Raw genomic sequence first — 7,139 nt, 5'->3', positions numbered from 1 at the left:
TATTTAGGTTTTACATTTATATATAAAGATAATTGGTCCACAATTTCCTTTCTTTCAATACTCTACTAGGATTTGGCAGAAAAATAGAACCAATATGGTATAGACTCACCATGAGAAATTGCTCACATGATAATGTAACCCACAGGTCTCAGGATCTGCAGGGTGATTGGCAAGCCAGTTGCCCAGAAGAGTTGGAGATGTTTTACTTGGAAGACTGGCAGGCTCAAGACCAAAAGAAAAGCCTCTGTTTCAATTCAAGTCTAAAGGCAGGAAAAAGACAATGTTCTAGTTCAGAAGCTGTGAGGAAAGAAGAATGCTCCTATACTTGGGAGAGAAGCAGCCTTTTTGCTCATTCAGGCTTTCAATAATTGATTAAGGCCCATCCACATTGGGGAGGGTAATCTTCTTTACTCACTTTGAAAATTTGAATGTTAAATTCACTTAAAACCACCACAACAGAAACTCTCAGACTAATATTTAACAAGTATCTGGGCAATCTGTGATCCATTCAAATTATAAAACTAACCATTACAAATGTCTATATATTATTACTAATATATTAAACTAGATATATTAAAATATCTGGCATTTTCTTGTACTTTAACATTTTCGATCAATTTTTTTGAATTAGTTAGATTTTTTTTCCCTGTGTCTTTCCATTGACAATGCAGACTAGGTGCAGGGCCTGGGCTGAGGTGCATGGCATAGGCTCCCTCTGCCTCTTCTTTTTATCCAGTGTTAAAACACAGCCTATGGTGATGAATTAGTTAGATATCATCCCTTTCTCACACTTTTAATAAATATCACCTCAAAAATATATTCTATAGTCATGGTGTTATCTTTGTGAATAGTTTCCATACTAATCTTCCATTTTCTATAACTATTTTGAATATAATCATCTTTATAATTATATATTATCTTTAAATAATAGGTTTTATTTCATAGCTAAGTATTAATCATCTTGATGAACTAGCAAATTATTTTATTTGAAGTATATTATTTCTTTCTATTTCATTTATTTCTGCTTTTAAGATTATTTTGTTTCTCCTCCAATTTTCTGTTGTTCTTGACTGTTTAGCTTATTAATTTTATCTTTTTTCTAATATAAGTTTTATGGCCATTCTGTTCTAAATGTCTGTTGCTATGTTTCTCAATTTTTATAGTTTTTAATTTTCTTTGAGATTTGATTATTTAACTTTTTACATTATGACTGTTTAGCTTATTAATTTTATCTTTTTTCTAATATAAGTTTTATGGCTATTTTGTTCTAAATATCTCTTCCAATGTTTTTCAAATTTTATAGCTTTTAATTTTCATTTAAATTTGAGTATTTAATGTTGTAATGTGAGTAGTTAATGTGGCTTTTTGCTGTAGTGTTCATGCTGGGGATAGAACCTGGGAATTCATGCATGCTAAACAAGCTCTCTACCACTGAGCTGTACAGCAGCCTTTACCTATGACTTTTGTAATCATTTAAATCAGAGAAGAAAAGTAGTTTCAGATTTCAAGACATAATTCTCTCTTTCTGTTATGTGTACCACAGGTGGATGAACTGCTGAAATGGAGAAGCCGTAAGTTTGTATTTCTATCTAATAATAATGTTTCTGTTGCTCAACAGGGATCGCTGCTTCCCATTCTGTGTGGTGGTTGTCTAAGAACTTCTCTTTCCATCTTCTTACCAGAGAATTGGTATTTTTAAAACTGGTCACTGGTTTCAAATGTGAAACAGTTTCAGAATCACTAATTCTTACATTTATCAAGTCACATGGCCTATGTTTCTTTATATTTATAATGTAGTATCTTCATAATTTATGTAATATCTTTATAGTTTATACATTGTCTTTATAATTTCTTCATAATTTATGTAAGATATTTATAGTTTACACATTATCTTTATAATTTTCACTAATTCTTGGTATTGTTACAAAAATAAAATAACAACAATTTGAAAGCTATAAATAGCTATGTTCTAGTTTATTGTCTATCACATATAGTAGGAGTTAAGAAATCATAATACGGGGAAAAAGAAAAGTCAGATTATTTTTCAGTAACTGTTTTTTATGTTGGATTCTTCACTTATATATGTGTCCCAAACTTTTTATTAACAAGTGCTATATTGTTTGTCCAATGTTGTTCAATATTCCTCTTATAACCCATACATATTAGATATGGTTACACTTTTATCCTTTAATATTTATATATTCATAACTATTTTTAAAAAATATTTATTTTTTACTTGTAGTTGGACACAGTACCTTTATTTTATTTATTTATTTTTATGTTGTGCTGAGGATTGAACCCAGGGCCTCACACATTCTAGTCAAGTGTTGTGCCCACTGTACCACAACTCCAGCCCTCCTTCATTTTTGTAGAAAAATCTCCAAGAGACTCAATGGGTATTTGTCTTTCAATTCTGAACATATCAAATGGCTCAAATTCTAATCACCAGTGAATGTGAGTATTCATTTATCTTCAACCTCTACAGCACTGGTTGTAATGTGATTTCAGAAGTTGGAAATTCTGAAAGGTCAGTTTCCAGTTGTTTAATTTCATATTTCAGATAGTGCCTTATAAGAAAGACAGAAATTCTGAGTAATGAATGTATTTTTTTCATCATTGACTCTGGTAAACTGTCTTGCAGGCACAAATGTTATTTTCCTTCTGTCTACTCTCTGATCTAACTTAATCATAGTCTTCTCTTCTGATGAACTCATTTCAACTCCAAAGGTTTCTGCTTGTGCTGTCACAGAGCCAATATTGTTTTCTGCTAAATTGTCATGTCCTGCAAAAGGCATTTCTGCTCATTTTATAGAGTTGCTGTAACAAAATACCACAGACTGGGTGGGCTAAATAATAGAAATTTATTTTATTTCTATTTGGCTGCCTAAGTTTGAGGTCAAAATGTTGGTAATGTTGCTTTATTCTGAATACTTTCTCTACCTGTAGTTTGTCTGTCTTTTCATTGTATCTTCACATTGTCTTCCCTTTATGCTTTCCTGAGTCTAAATTTCCTTTTAAAAAGATATAAGTAACATTGGATTGGAGCCTAGGCTAAGGAACTCATTTTAACTGAACTACCTCTTCAAAGGCCATATCTCCAAATCTTGTCACATCCTGAGATTCTGGATGTCAGGGCTTTAGCATATACATTTTAGAGAAACACAATTCAGTCTATAATATTTATCTATCTCCAATTAGAGTCATATTAATTGTTCAATATTATTGAATAGTTCGATGTTTGCTAACTCTATTTGGATTATATCCTATTATTTTGTTATAAACATATGTACCTGTCATATTTAGTTGGATTCTGAATAATATATCAATCATTTTATAATAAATAAAAATGCACTTAGTTCAGCATCCATTTAAATACACTATGATTAAGACTTTCAAGCCATAATTCTTTTATCAGTATTTTAATGATTTAATTTTATATAATAATGCTCTGACTAGAAAGATATGGCTTCCTGTTAATGTTGGTTCATAAACAGACTTATTAAGTACTTGTTGGAAATACTCTGGAATGGATGGAAAGTGTGAATTGAAAATTGTTTTAGTCAGCTATTTTATCACTTTGACTAAAACCTGGTGAGAAAAATCAGAGGAGAAAAAGTTTATTTGACTCTCATGGTTTCAGACATCTCAATTCATAAATAGCCAACTCCATTACTCTGGGCCATTGTTCATGGCAGAAGAGTATGGTGGAGGAAAGTGGCTCAGGACAGCTACCAAGAAGCAGAGAGAGAGGCAGTCCCCATTGACCCACCTCCTGCAGTCATACCCTACCTGCCTATAGTTACCACCTGATTAATCCCTATCGTGGAATTAATGCAGTCCTTAAGTCAAGGCTCTAATAGCCCAATCATTTTACCTCTAAACTTTCTTTCCTTGTCTCACACATGAACTTTGGGGAGAAAAATCATATCTAAACCATAACAGAAATTATTTGTTTTGGAAATCCTTTCTATGTCCCCAAAATAATTATCTCATTTATATTCTATTCTTATATTCCTAAGTTATTTTGTATGGAAAATGACTATTTTCCATTTTATGAAGACAGGCTAAATTTCTGGGTAAACTCTGTAATGTGTATCCATCAATATAACTATCCATGAAAATTTCATATATATATTAAAAGAGAGAAAGAGAGAGAGAGAATTTTTTAATATTTATTTTTTAGTTTTCGGTGGACACAACATCTTTATTTTATTTTTATGTGGTGCTGAGGATCAAACCCAGTGCCCCGCGCATGCCAGGAGAGCGCACTATCACTTGAGCCACACATCCCCATCCCTAAAATTATATTTTTAAAATATTTTGGACCTATTAATGGAAACACAGACACATTCTGAGCATATTGACACATACATGCAGTTATTTAAGTTTGCTTGAAACATGTGATTTAGCTCCTGAACATACATATGTCATGTATCATCCTAGGATTACATGTGAAACATGCTTTTATTATATTAATATTCTATGTGGTTTATTGTACTAACTGGAATTATGAAGTGGTATGTTTCTAACTATATACTTGTGAAGGAAACATCTAGTGTGTGTATGAGAGCGAGTGGAATTTTAATTGAACAGATGGCTATTGTAGGTAAAAATTGAATAATAATACTTTTCTAAGTTATTTGAGCTATTTTATGCTACAATTTTTGGTTAAGTTCTCTCCAGAAAGCAAAAAAAAAAAAAAACATTTAGAAATATAAGACAATAAAACTGTGTAGAATCATCTTCTACATGAAAAACTATATGATTTGTTCATCCCTCATTTATTCAATTAGTTACTGGCAAAATTCTGTAGTCAATGTAGGTTAAATAAAATATTGTCTCATTAATTATTACTTTGCAAAGAAAGTATTTATACAATTCAATTTCTCTAAGTATCATTTAAGACTAAACCCTTTTTGGCTAAAGCATTATTATCACCAAAATCATATTTTCTCCTTTGGTGATGAGAATTAGCTTTTACTTGTGATATTACAGATAAAAGACAGAACTATCATAGAATGGCTCATTTTCTGGCATTTCAAATAGTTCACTACTAATATATTTGAATTTATAGTTTTGATATCTGGATGGTCCTAAATAGATAATAATTGTGTACACTTTCTTGTGAATCTAATTTACAAATAATGAGAATGTATTTCAAAATTTATATCTTGAACCTGAGGAAGCCTTATAAATACATGCTACATTATCAAAGACCACACTGATGCATTTAAATTACTTACTCTTTTATGGTCAAATTCTGAATTAGGATCATTTTGAAATTGTAATTTGTGGGTAGAACAGATGCAAAAGACTTGGTTGAAAATAAAATGTTCATAAAAGTAATCTCAGTGGTCAAGTGATTGCTCACCCACTGAAGAGATTTTTATTCACTGCAGTGGATTTAAGAACAAGTTAAAGTGCCTAAAGAAGTACTTTAAGTACATATTTTTAAAGCACGGATATATAGCCAGATGATTTACTCCACTTTTGTAAGTGAAGTCCATTATTTACCTAAGAATGAAGGGCTTTATGAAATAAATATACATGCAAATTATAATTTCTTAGGAAATAAAGTTTAAAAATCTTTGAAAGTTATCATTATTAAGGATTCAGTCTAATAATCTTTTTAAAAACTTATCTAATACAATTTATTTTATATCTAAGAATTTTCCCAATTGTCATGTTTACAATTAAATCATTTTATTATGCCAAAATAAATAAAGTTTAAACTCTGTAAGACATCCTAGGAATTTGGAAAGACAGGTAAACTACTTACTGGGTTCTTTATTTGAGTCTGAAGATAATTTATGTATTATTTCATTTATCATCAAAACATTGTGTGAAGAATATAAAGGTCTTAAGTAATAGCCAGGACCCATACTAGCACTTCTGATGTCCAAAGTCTTTAAGTTTTTAAAAAATATATTTTATAAAGTAAGACTAAGGAAGCACATTTTGTTAAGAAAGATATAATTTTTCTTCAGAAAGAAAAAATACACTTATAGTTTGAAATATGTTATCATGTAAACAGATTAAAAGAGGAAGCACATTTTTTTTTCACTTTCTTCTTGTTTATACAAAAAAATGTAGGATTATTAATTATTTATACACAAGTGAAGGAAAGATCATCCAATCTTGTTCACAGTTCCCATTCTTTCCACTCATTTCCCCTCACACTGTGTAATCAATTTAAGCAATTTCTGATTTATCTTCTCTCTCATTTTTTTGTACTAGTAGGGAGACAAAACACATTTTCTTAATTCCTATTTCTCATATGAAAGCATATGATACATATTAATTTATAATTTCTTTCTGAAAAAATATCCTAGAAATCAATTTATATTTGGGCATAGAGATCTTTCTCATTATTTTTACTGATATATAGTATTCCATTGTGTGGATTCCACAATTTATTCAATCACCTTTATAGATATGGGCTTTTAGATTGTTTCCAAAAGGTTGCAGATACAAACAATGCTAGAATGAGTAGCCTTGTGTCTCCACATTTTTTGTCTTTTTAGATATGAATTTTCGAGTAAATCCCTAAAATTTCATAATAAGGAAGTATATATGCAATTGGATTAGTTTATTATAAAATTTCTCTCCTGTAGTGTTCTTGTATTTGCCTTCCCACTAGCAATATGTGAGAGTATCAGGTTTCTCACAGCCTTTCCAACAGACTATTAAGTAATTCTTTTTCATTCTCATCAACCTCATAAATGAGAATTTTTTTGTTGTTAAAATATTTTAATTGTATATGGATACAATACCTTTATTTTATTTGTTAACTTTTATGTGGTGCGGAGGATCAAACTCAGTGCCTCAGTGCTCATGAGCTAGGTGAGCACTCTACCACTGAGCCACAATTTCAGCTCCAAGAAATGTTATTTTAATGAAGTTTTAATTTGCATTTCTCTAATTTTGGGTGAGGAAGAATATTTTACAGTTGTTTAAGTGCCAGTTTTATATGTTAATGTAAATTCTATTTTGTAATTTTTCTTAATTTCTTTTTTTTTTAGGGTTAGTATTCTTAATTTTTATGAGTTATTTTTATATTAAGCATATGCATCCTTTATCTGTAGTATAGATTCCAACTATTCCTCTCTGGTTTGTCAGTTGCTTCATTTTAAACCCTA

The 7,139-nt window shown here is 30.3% G+C and overlaps 1 pseudogene; it reads right to left on the bottom strand.

Annotated features, from left to right (window-relative positions):
• Positions 1 to 646: 646 nt before the first annotated feature.
• On the bottom strand, positions 647 to 766 carry LOC113194262 (small nucleolar RNA SNORA51; annotated as a pseudogene).
• Positions 767 to 7,139: the final 6,373 nt, after the last annotated feature.

Source organism: Urocitellus parryii, chromosome 2 (genome assembly GCF_045843805.1).
Source record: "Urocitellus parryii isolate mUroPar1 chromosome 2, mUroPar1.hap1, whole genome shotgun sequence".
Lineage (NCBI taxonomy): Eukaryota > Metazoa > Chordata > Mammalia > Rodentia > Sciuridae > Urocitellus > Urocitellus parryii.
This window is presented reverse-complemented; position numbering and strand designations above follow the sequence as displayed.